At 35.0% G+C, this 12,619-nt stretch overlaps 1 long non-coding RNA gene across 1 annotated transcript; it reads left to right on the top strand.

Moving 5' to 3' along the window:
- Positions 1 to 9,109: 9,109 nt before the first annotated feature.
- On the top strand, positions 9,110 to 12,045 carry LOC117321070. The gene is made up of 3 exons (XR_004531205.1): positions 9,110 to 9,190; positions 9,474 to 9,515; positions 10,877 to 12,045. It is a non-coding gene; the product is annotated as an uncharacterized LOC117321070 (long non-coding RNA).
- Positions 12,046 to 12,619: the final 574 nt, after the last annotated feature.

The raw sequence follows: 12,619 nt of genomic DNA, 5'->3' as shown, positions 1-12,619 counted from the left end.
GACGAAACAAAGTGTATTCAAATGGAAGGTTGCTACTTCTTCATCGCGAAGAGAGTGAAAGTGTTCCATTATCTTATCTCTTTTTGCTCTGTGGGGAGACACTTCTTCACATTGCCGTTAACAACCCATTATATAGAATGTGTTATTTTTAATAACATGCATTAATTTAAAGTATGTTTGTTTGATAACTTCCCTACCTTGTTTAACATACTATATAACAGTCCTGAGTGAATCATCAACACATCAAAATATACAGACATAACAGCCTGTCTAGCTTTGAAGTATCTTGCTTTGTGACTTCACAGTCATATTTATTATATTATAATATTGTAATATTATTTATTTATTATTTTTCTATCTACAAAAACGGGAAAGATATATTTTTGACATTTCGACGACAATTTGTTGTAGAATATAGAAAAAAAATGCAGTTTTGAAAATTATTAGGATATACAAAATGACAAAGACAGATGGTTGCTCTGTAAATTTATTGATTGTAGAACCTGGTAGATGGAATATTGTAAATTATCAAAATAGGATTTGTCTTCTTTGTGATACCTACGATCTCGGTAATTAATTTCATTATTTATTAAAACTGTAGAACGAAAATTCTAAACTTATAAATACTTGTATACTATACGTAATTTTTTTTCTATTTTCATAGCTTATGGTCTCTACCAACATAACACTTTCAAGAGTATATAATTATTTTTTCTTTGTTTTCATGGTAAATACTCAAATGTGATTGGTCGAAAAATTCTTTTCATTACGCGGATTCATACAGTTTGCAAACAAAATTTGTTTCATACCCCGATGAAACTAAAAAAAAATGACATCAATGGTTAAATGTAAATTGATCACAGTTCTGTTTAAAAAAGTTATAAGATATGTCCTCCATATATATTGTACCTGGTGAATGTTTTAGATATGTTTTCCCTATACATTGTATGCTCTGTAAAGAGAAGACATCAACCAAGTTGAAATTAAAAGTTTAAAGGTGATGTGTATATTGACCTGTTTGGCAATATTCATACAAAACATCTTAAAAATGTCATTGTAAAAACAGTACTGTTAACAAAATAGCATCACTTCATTCAGTGATACTTTACAAAACGTACTTTTATTTTCTATATTGCTAAGCAGTTACATGTATATTTTATTTCATTTAGCTTCTGACTTATTTCATTAATTTTAATGCTGATAACAATTGGAAAAAAAAAATGAAATAATATGCAGTTTTTCGTGAAGGATAAAGAATATGAAGTCAACCATTCATAACAGGAAAATACCTCAAGGTAAGAGTGATGGAAAATGGCAAATACTGAAACAAAATGTATACTATACAGATATAGATATGTACAATACAGAGAAAGCATACAAATCTATACAATAACCGTATTATAACACAACAGGTTTCACAAAATAGCAACAGGAACCAAGGCTTCAGTATCAGTAGAAAAGATAAATGAACAGAAACAAAACAAAACACTTCCATGACTCCCTTGTCTTTTAAGCCCAAAACACGTCTCAATGGCATCCATGTGGTAATGTTTGATCAGAGTTCGATTATATAACAACAAATCTTTTGAAGACCTCCTTTAACAACCAGAGGAATTCCGATCAATTCATTTGTGATACTTAGAATTACTGTAAGTTGTTCCAGGACACGCATTTACATGTCTTTATCCAGATACTCTCAATGATACTCAGGCACATGCACACTTTATCCTCTCCTATATCGATTACGTAACCTCTGTGTACCTGTTTTGTTACCTGTCACCTAGATAAACTTAAGGCCTTGTACTCGTGTTCTCTGTGCAGTTTGAACATAACAAGTGATACATAGAGGTGACCTTGGCACCTGTTAATATATCAATATCTCCGTGGGCATTCAGTAAACACGACTCCGCGTGTGGCTGTCAGATAGATTCATACGTCAATATTATAAGCATTTTGTTTGCCAATTTGTTATGAGGAATTCATGTATTTTCGAGAGTCGCTATGTTTTTTATGGGTTTTGGGTCCCCCCCCCCCCCCCCCCCCCCCCCCCCCCTTTTTTTTTTTGTGTACGTGCGATACTTAACCATATTTTTATAACATGACTAACTCGCTTCGAAAACCTCGAGGAGGTCGGTATGTTTTTATCTCGGTTTTTTAGCCAATCTTCAGTTTCCACGTCCCATTTTCCCTTTTAATATTTTGTCAAGCTTTTTTATCGTTTAGAAAAAAAAATGCTAGAGTTATTTCAACAATTAATCCTTTCCATTACTTATCGTTGTAAGAGGTGTATAACATAAATAAGTATTCCGATTTCGTTCCCTCCTTTCTTGTTTTCTTATAAAATTTTGCATTTTCATTACTATTTTTTCATTTTATTTATTTATAACCTTCCCATGCGTATGCGTCAGTCCGATGGTGGCCATTTAAACACTTTTTCAGATTAATTCATATTGATAATGCATGTACATGTTTCGGTAAAAATAAAAACGAATTCATAACCAGAAATCCTTTAAATGAAGGTACATTTTGTGATATCACAATTCAGAAGAAATAATGTTATTGATGATACACTGTGAATGCACGTTATCAGGATAAACATTTGAAAGTGTTAAACCAAATGTTAAATGATTAATTTGTGTACCTAAAATGCATCCGCTAGAAAACATAAAATCTGAAGATAAATCAGCAAATGTTTCCAGCATGAAGAGCTTAGGAATACGATAACTCAGGCGAAAGATGCATGTTGTCTTTCATCAACAATCAGGTTTTTTTTTTTTTTAATGTTTGGCCTCTTTGCACTGGCATTTGTTGCTTTGTCTTTGAGAAAAGACATAAGGGTTTATATAACAAATAGTTTTGTCTGTTGTTAACTGATGTTAAGTCAATGCTCTTCAGAATAACAATCAAATGTTATAACTATTTGAGACAATAAATGTTGGTACAGGTGAGTTTTCAACCGGGTAAAAAGAAGACTCCAACACAGAATTATTAACATGGAAACACATACATGTGGGTACATGTATGTATATTTCTGAGAATGTTTCAGTTCCCTTTGTGGTCCCTGCATACCGGGAAGTATTTGTACAGATAATATACAAACCAGTTTTCTATTGAAACACACGTTTAATAGAGCTCAGCTATTTGGCATCAGGGATCGCATATAACTCTATGGTAAACATTTCCTGTTAGTTTAGATAAAGGTATCTGAAGCAGGTTTCCTGAGTTTTTAATTCAAATTAGTGAGTGTACTTATATTTCAAATTAAATTGATAATTGGCGTCAATACAGGATATTAGTCATCCAATTATATACATATATATAAGTAGCTTACTGAATTGCGCTTGTTAATATGAATTTAGTATTAGCGAATGATACAGCTGTTTTACTATTTTACGGCTCGTCATTACTACAAGGGACCCAACTTGTCAAAATGATAGTTTCGCCAACTTTCTACAGTTTATGTGAATGTAGTTTGTGTTGTGTCGGGAAAATATAATGCAATACGTGCATTCGGATAGACTATTTGATGAAATGGTGCCCTATTATGGTGTGACTAATATGAACCTTTAATCACGGATATAAGTCCGTCCTTACATTGAATAAGTATATACTCGAACAGTAATATTGTTTACTGCATTCCATTATAGTATTAATATTGTTTTGATTCCCTAGGTGGCCGGTGTATACCATGTCCACATGGAACGTACAAAAACACCAGTAACTACGACCTCTGTCAGCCGCACACCAGGTAATAAAAAAATCTTTATTTCAACGAATAATGAATACTTCATCATAATTAGAACTATACTGTAAGGTCACGATTTTGTGGCTACTTTTATATTTACGATCTAGTGTATTTACCTAGTTATGATTTGTTTCGATTTGACAGGATTTTAAATAAACGCTACTGATTTCGTGAAAACTTCGTTACACAAAGTTCAATGCCAACAGTGGAAAAGCAGCAAGAAATTTGAGCCCCACGGAAATCTATACTAATGTACATGATTGAAGTCAATTTGTAAACGCATTATATCAACTGCACACAATCATATATATAATCAGACGACAGCACATTCCACTGGAAAGAGTAGATATGACAGATATTATCTACCGTACGTTCCTGTAATTAATACTCGTTAAAGTTGTTTTTTCCACCTAATTCAGTTGTGAAACGCATGGTAAAGTTACAGCGAAAGAAGGAAATGCAACTGCGGACACAATTTGCGGAGAGCGATTGCGACTTAGGAAAATGTTTCTACATAAGCCTTTGACAACCAAAAGCAAAACTGACGTCACTTCACCTTGTGGAACAACCGATTGCCTTGGTAGGACAGATAAGATAAGCTACAATGAGGTTACCATGGCTTCACCACGCCAGATCCCTACTGATCTGAATAACTCGCACGGTCATTCACTGAGGTTGGTACAGTTCCATTCCCGACGAGTTTCAGCCAGATTTAGTCGCAGTTAAGACATGATTTATAACTCCCTTCGTTACGTTTCCCTGCCCAGATAATACTAACACTGTATCACCTACTTTATAACATAAAATGTTCCGTGACATGTAAATATTGGGCTTTTTCGACTTTCTTTTAAATGAAATTGGCCGAAATAGTAGACTACTACCCGTGTTCAAATGTAAGGACTATATTAGCATGCACAACGAGACTACAGGACCAACATAGCCCGAAGCGTCCGTGTTACAATAACATTGGAATTAAAACGCAATGTCTTGTATACAATTGTAATTTTGTATTTATAAAACTACCTTTTCGTTTCTTTTGTAGCAATCTCAAAACACATTATAATAACTAATACTTATCACGGAATAAAAGCTATTAACAAGCTATTAGCAATCTGTTAGGAATATTGTTATAATACTGATGCGGAATTAGCCATCTTATGATGAGCTTTTCAAAATATTTCTGATGATAATAATTTTCATGTTTCTATAATAAATTGTCATCTTGTATGAGATGGCCTTTTCAATTCAATCATTGGTTTTAGTTTTATGTGGAGCATGCATAAATACATTTAAGATATTGTTATACTAGTATGTTTAACAGTGATGTCTTCCATGTTTTTCTAGCCTGCTGTACGGCATCATTATCATAGGTTTGGTCCTCCTTGTGTTGATTGGAATCGGCATTCTATATCTTAACGTCAAGACAAGTAGAAGATTTCTGAAAGGTAAAGTCTTGCCATGCAATAAATATATCTCACTGAATGATAACTATTTTACAAGTAGTTGCTATGTAGAGAGAAGTCTTCTATAAATCATTAGTACGGTATTGATTGTTGTAAATATTGCCAATTAATCACCGTTTCACACATGGGTTGCTATCTTGCGACGAGTCGACGAGGGCCTATACATGTATATATATATATAAAGGGTAATCCTATACGTACCGTACCGTAAGAGGTAATCCTGAACGTACCGTACCGTAAGAGGTAATCCTATACGTACCGTAAGAGGTAATCTTATACGTACCGTAAGAGGTAATCCTATATGTACCGTACCGTAAGAGGTAATCCTATACGTACCGTAAGAGGTAATCCTATACGTACCGTAAGAGGTAATCCTATATGTACCCTACCGTAAGAGGTAATCCTATATGTACCGTACCGTAAGGGGTAATCCTATACGTACCGTAAGAGGTAATCCTATACGTACCGTAAGAGGTAATCCTATACGTACCGTAAGAGGTAATCCTATACGTACCGTAAGAGGTAATCCTATATGTACCCTACCGTAAGAGGTAATCCTATATGTACCGTACCGTAAGGGGTAATCCTATACGTACCGTAAGAGGTAATCCTATACGTACCGTAAGAGGTAATCCTATACGTACCGTAAGAGGTAATCCTATACGTACCGTAAGAGGTAATCCTATACGTACCGTAAGAGGTAATCCTATATGTACCGTACCGTAAGAGGTAATCCTATACGTACCGTAAGAGGTAATCCTATACGTACCGTAAGAGGTAATCCTATATGTACCGTACCGTAAGAGGTAATCCTATATGTACCGTACCGTAAGAGGTAATCCTATATGTACCGTACCGTAAGAGGTAATCTTATAGTACCGTACCGTAAGAGGTAATCCTATATGTACCGTACCGTAAGAGGTAATCTTATAGTACCGTAAGAGGTAATCCTATATGTACCGTACCGTAAGAGGTAATCCTATATGTACCGTACCGTAAGAGGTAATCCTATATGTACCGTACCGTAAGAGGTAATCTTATAGTACCGTAAGAGGTAATCCTATATGTACCGTACCGTAAGAGGTAATCCTATATGTACCGTACCGTAAGAGGTAATCTTATAGTACCGTAAGAGGTAATCCTATACGTACCGTAAGAGGTAATCCTATACGTACCGTAAGAGGTAATCCTATACGTACCGTAAGAGGTAATCCTATATGTACCGTACCGTAAGAGGTAATCTTATAGTACCGTAAGAGGTAATCCTATACGTACCGTAAGAGGTAATCCTATATGTACCGTACCGTAAGAGGTAATCCTATATGTACCGTAAGAAACCGAACGACGTCCTTGTTCTACCTGCCTCATTAACTTTATGATTTCCTGAAACTTGATACACTTACTCACAGCGGGCATCCCGTTATGAATTGACGTGTTTCAACTGACAGGGTTCAAAATTATCAATGTATTTCTGACATCCTCGCTCAGCAAACTTCATTAATTGTCCGATTGTCCTGAAAGTTCATATTTTTATTCTCAACATCGTCTGTTGATTGTGGGGTCAAAATTACTATAAATACATTTGTTTTAGTTAATACTTATTGGTACGGGGAGATTCGTCTTCGATGTTATTTTATGAATGATTGATGAGGTTAATTCAATTTCACTATTCTATCACCATTTTAGGCGTTGTTGTGTCCTTGTCACGTGCGCTCGACCAGTAGCATACGATAACTAGCTCTATTGACAGTGTTGAATGCAATAAAGTATAAGCAGAGATATTAAATTAAAATTTACGATTTCTATCCCTTTTACTTAAGTGTCTTTGTTTAAGTCTTTTTGAATTTTGAATTTTTGATCTTAGAAATTGTCAAACACCATCCATAAACGTTAAATGAGATGACATATACCCTTGATATTCCTTCTGGCATCATAAATATTTTACATATATTATTGATAAAGACATTTAAAGAGTCACTAGTTTTGAAATATAAATTAGGGTGGTCGGGTGGCACAGTGGTAGCAAACTTGGCTTTCACCTAGGCGGCCGGGGTTCGATTCCCCGATCGGACGTGAAAAGGTATGGGGTTACCTGTCCGACCACGTCGGTTTTCCCCGGGTACTCCGGTTTCCTCCCACAGTAAGACCCCTCGCGCGCTTCTATCCGGCCAACAAGCGTGATTAATATAAGTAATATACCTTGTTTCGCAATTGTTGTAAAACAAATAAAGTTTACAAATATAAATTATCAATATGTTAGAATTCCTACCTGGAAGTCTGCTTTCACCACGATTAATTTTTAGCATTGTGAGAGTAAAATATTACCACGTCACTTTGTCAATCAAACTTCATTGTTTTAAATGACGCATCCATAGATGTTAACGGATCAAACAGAAAATCACACGGATAAACAAAATCACACGGATAAACAAAAGCACACGGATCAAACAGAAAATCACACGGATCAAACAGAAAATCACACGGATAAACAGAAAATCACACGGATAAACAGAAAACCACACGGATGATTCGGTGTTAATCTTAAATAATATTCAAAACATGTCATTTTGTTGTTAATTACCAGCATTTCAACGTCTTCTGAGGAGGGAACAAGATGTCGAAATGGCTAATGAATCCGGTAACCGTTCATGCCAATAATGATCTTTATACCACATGATTTAGTTTAAACTTTTTTCATTATTTTAATTTGCAATAGTTCATACATTATACAAAAATGAAAGGGTTCAGAAACAAGTACATACATTATGTAGTACAAATTCGTCTCCTTGTGTTTATAGAATAGCTATTGAACAATACTGACAATATAATATGTGTCGAATTTATAACATGCACGGGGAAAAGAAAGTGAAAAGGTGCAAGGGTTTAGCAAGGGATGATGCTGGGGGCATTTTGTTTTATTTCAGGAATGATCGCTGATTTCAAGATAACATACAATTTATGACGATAGGGCCATTGGGGCTGCTCGTTGTGGAAAGTAGAACTTATAAGATTATAAAAAAAAATAATACAGCTTCAATTCTACAATGACATTATAGAGACATTAAAGGATGCTAAGCTTTTTAAAACTGACTGACTGATAAAGTTTTGACACAAAAATAGTTCCATTGTTCTGTAGTGGCATATCTGGACTACCTTGAAGTAAGGTATACACCACATGTTATCAGTCATTAATTAACGGCCATGACAAATGGGTGGTAACTCTTGTACTTACTACCTTATCAGTAATACCGGCAGGGGCTAAAGGTTCTTATCACATACACACATATATATATGCGTTTACAACTGCAAAATATTGTATGTTTGGGAATGTTTTATGGTAGATATCAGGACCATATTAGGAAATAGTATATGTCTTTGTGCGATAGGAAGTCAGGAGTAGTTATTGGCTAGTGGTAGCATGGAAGTTATCATTTTGAGAACGTGACTAAACCGGACTCGATTGGTATGGTGGGTGTCATCGATGAAGCAAAAGACGCTTACTCTACTGGACCACAAGGTCTTATTCTCCTTGCTCTTCTTCAAAGGTCTTCATTAAAGTATATGGTTTTGTTCTAATATTGTCTTCGTTTTGTCGAATTTAAGTTAGAATAACACGTTAGTTTTAATGCCGGTTTTCTCATTTATTTTTTTGCAATGTGTGCTTAACTAAAGCGATTTTTTGTTTTATGGGGAGTATATCTTTTATAAATCCGCCGTCAAATAAAATCTATCATACTGATACAAGTGCTTTCATTTATATCATTTCATTAATGTTCGTTGAACGGATTTAATAGAACACTTTACGGGTTTAGAAAACCTTCCAGTGTGTATATTTTCCATTTAGATAAATAATGACTAAAAACATTTTCAATTTAAGTATGTACGGTCAAGCTAATATGCACCTAATTTCATTTTTCAGAATCGCTGTCATTAAGAGGTATCCAAGAAGTAGGCGAAAACAGACATCCAAAAGGAGGAACAGGTTCAAAATTTGTTTGTTCAGACATTTGTCCGTCGTAAGGGCATCATAGGAATTTGTCTCAGTTCGGATTCAACATAGTAATTTGTTAAGAAAATTCATATCGTTAAGTTGAATATATTATTGCCACAGTTATCAGTTTGAGATTACTAGTTAGGTCATGTTATATAAATAATATTGTTTATGTTATGTTTATCCTCATACATGTACATGTACCTGTAAAAGACCTCGGCATACTTCGCTAGTGGAAACTCATACCCATTGTTCTATTTTTGTTTATTTACAGCTCCTGAAAATGAAACGATGATCCATGATACTGAAGAACCAGGTATGAGATGTCGATGTTGTAATTCAATTATTGAAACATAAATTTTAAATTTATTATATAAAGTAATAGCCATATGAGAAACATTTTTATAACAACACTATTTTAGTTAGTAGACGGTAACCTAGAAGTTTTAAACAAATGTTGACATCACAAGATGATTGTGGTGTTAATCCAGGGGTGTCCAAATGTAAAACTTGTGGACGCGGTACATGTCCTATTATTATTGAATGAAGTACGTTTATGTTAAGTAGATATGACTTTTTCAAAGTAAAAACAAATACGAACTGTAAAAATATGCTATGATTTATTCTAAATATGTTGTTTTCTATATTTGTCCAATTAGTAATGACGCAGACTACTAAGTAAATCTGACTCCGAAAGAAATATTTCGGAAAGCATATTCATAATTGTACTGGAGATCAATACAATTTATTACCTATACATGTGTATATCACTGGAAAATATAGAGGATCAATTGATAAAAATATTAAAACCCAGTCTCAGCAGGAAAAAATAATATTGGCGCTATATGATTAATTATTACGTGAATGTACACATCGTAACGTCACGTCAATTATGACGTTATTGAGTTCTGTGAATATAAATCATACCTGAAGAGACCAGCCATGGCTGGGTGAAAGCTTCTCGTAAATTAGTCGTCGAATCATGCATATGTGTGTTTATATAACAGTAACATAAATGACGAAGGAAGACAATTTTATGGCACGTGTCCTGACCGCGCCTCGAATTCACGATCTGCGACAATCGGAAATACCTGCATCTTATACCACTACACCTCATGGATTTCCTGTCGTAGTTGTAGAATGTTGGATATGTGTAATATGTGTACAGTTCACATTACGATCCATGTATTTATATCATCTTATAGACGTCCTGTCACTATGATCATGTCAATGATAGAAGCTGCGGGTATATCCAGCTAGGCGATTGGGTGCCGGAGTTTGAGGCCTGGTCAGTGCACGAGTCATGGAATCGTCTTTCTTCGTGAATTATTACTATGTTATCCATGTGATTATTAATACAATGTGTATATAAGCATAATGTGCTGTTAATCCGATGGATGGATGGATGGATGGATAGAGTTTTGTCACTGTAGCTGTGGGTATTTCTGGTTAGGCAATTAGTTACACGATTCATGAAATTGTCTTCCTTCGTCATTTGTGTTAGTATAATAGATAGATTGATATAGATAGGTAAATATTTAACCTTATAGAGATTTTGCACAAATATATCAATGTAATATAACTGGACATTCCTTCCCTTTCAGATGATATATATCGTCTTAATATGCCGCATTATACACATATTTTTTATGTTAAATTGAAGCTTTTACGTTGCAGGAACATTTTATCCTCCAATCAACGAAACCCCCGCTGAGCCAACCGCACCAGATCTGTCTATCCCAGGACTGACATGTCCACCAATACATGTTTCATCAGCCTGGTCTACTTCAAACCCATCTAGCAAGGGCTGTAATGGAATGTACAGCCATCCACATAAGGAAACATACACATAGTATTAATAGTCTAAACACAGGTTACGTTGTAGGTTATGAGAGACGTCGTAGCTGTACTTTATGTCATCTCTGTCTTATACACGAGCTAGGTGACCACAGCTAGTTTGCTGTTAAGAAACACTCGAAATTGATAATGAAGACATAATATGTGTTGAAAAGATCATTTATTAATGACAAATCAATTAAGATATAAAGATATATCCCCAAGTTATAAATTAGAGAAATTATGACTATAACAGCAAAGATGGGGTAAAAAATAGGCACGACATGCATATTGCACAAACAATACACCCATAATTGATTTAAAGCAATAATTATCAGCGATAATTATAAAGATTATATAACCTGAAGATACCATTTGTATATTAGCAAGTATAAGGAGTCAAAAATTGACAGATCTTTACATGTTACACTGGGAGGGCATAAGAGTGGGAAATCAAAAGTGTTACAAAAACTTCCATCAGTGGAGATAAACTTTTACATTCGATTTTCGAAATGGAGGTGACGCTACTGAGGGTCAATCTCCTCTGTGATATGTCCGGTGGCTGGGCTACGTGGCTGCTGATTGGCTGACCAATCAAAAGCTGATATCGCTTCAGCCAAAATGACCAGAGGTCAATCAAGTCCTGGGAAGAACTCCGCCGTAGCCGGTCCCAAGCCCGCGTTGAGAAAGGAGGAGGGGAGCACCAACTGACAACACCTAACAGTCACCCCGGACTAATGTTCTAACCTAGAGTCGCGAATAGAGGTTGTAACCTAAATCGAGACTTTAAACCAGCAACATCAACATCAACATCAAGTCCTGGGAATTTTCCATCACGTGGCCTAGGTATGGACCTCCTTCTTGACCCCTCAATGTTAGCCCATCTACATAACAACCAGAAACAATGGAAGATGCGAGGGTCCAAATGCCCCTCTCATCATATAATAAACAAACAATTACAGACTGACATAAATGTATTTATTTATACAAATATAAATGAATGTTATTTATGTCATCTCTGTCTTATACACGAGCTGGGTGATCACAGCTAGTTTGCTGTTAAGAAACACTCGAAATTGATAATGAAGACATAATATGTTTTGAAAAGGTCATTTATTAATGACGAATCAATTACAGATAAAAAGATATACCCCCAAGTTATAAATTAGAGAAATTATGACTATAACAGCAAAGATGGGGTAAAACATAGGCACTGATGACCTAGTCCGGATATTGTATAGAATAAATATCTAGGGCAAGACTTTATTGACGTTATAAGTATACAATAATATGTTGGTCGGTTAGGGCCACCTCGTAATCTCGCGACATCGTAATCTCGACCTAAAATCAGGAGGTTCCTCACCTCGCAATCTCGCGACCTCGTTTAAGGAGACAGTTATTTACACTGGATTGATTTTACTTAATTTGTATATATTATTATCCATGCATGTTTTTTTTTTTTTGAAATGTTGAAATTTTCTATGAATATCTTTGCATTATTTCCATCAATTCTTAACAAACTTGCATTGGTTTACTAATTATTGTGGGTTTTGTTCTTCACTCAGAAGATTCTGGAATGTTTTG

The sequence above is a fragment of the Pecten maximus genome, unplaced genomic scaffold (genome assembly GCF_902652985.1).
Source record: "Pecten maximus unplaced genomic scaffold, xPecMax1.1, whole genome shotgun sequence".
NCBI classification, from domain to species: domain Eukaryota; kingdom Metazoa; phylum Mollusca; class Bivalvia; order Pectinida; family Pectinidae; genus Pecten; species Pecten maximus.
Note: the sequence above shows the minus strand (reverse complement) of the source record. Positions and strands in the feature narration are given on the sequence as shown.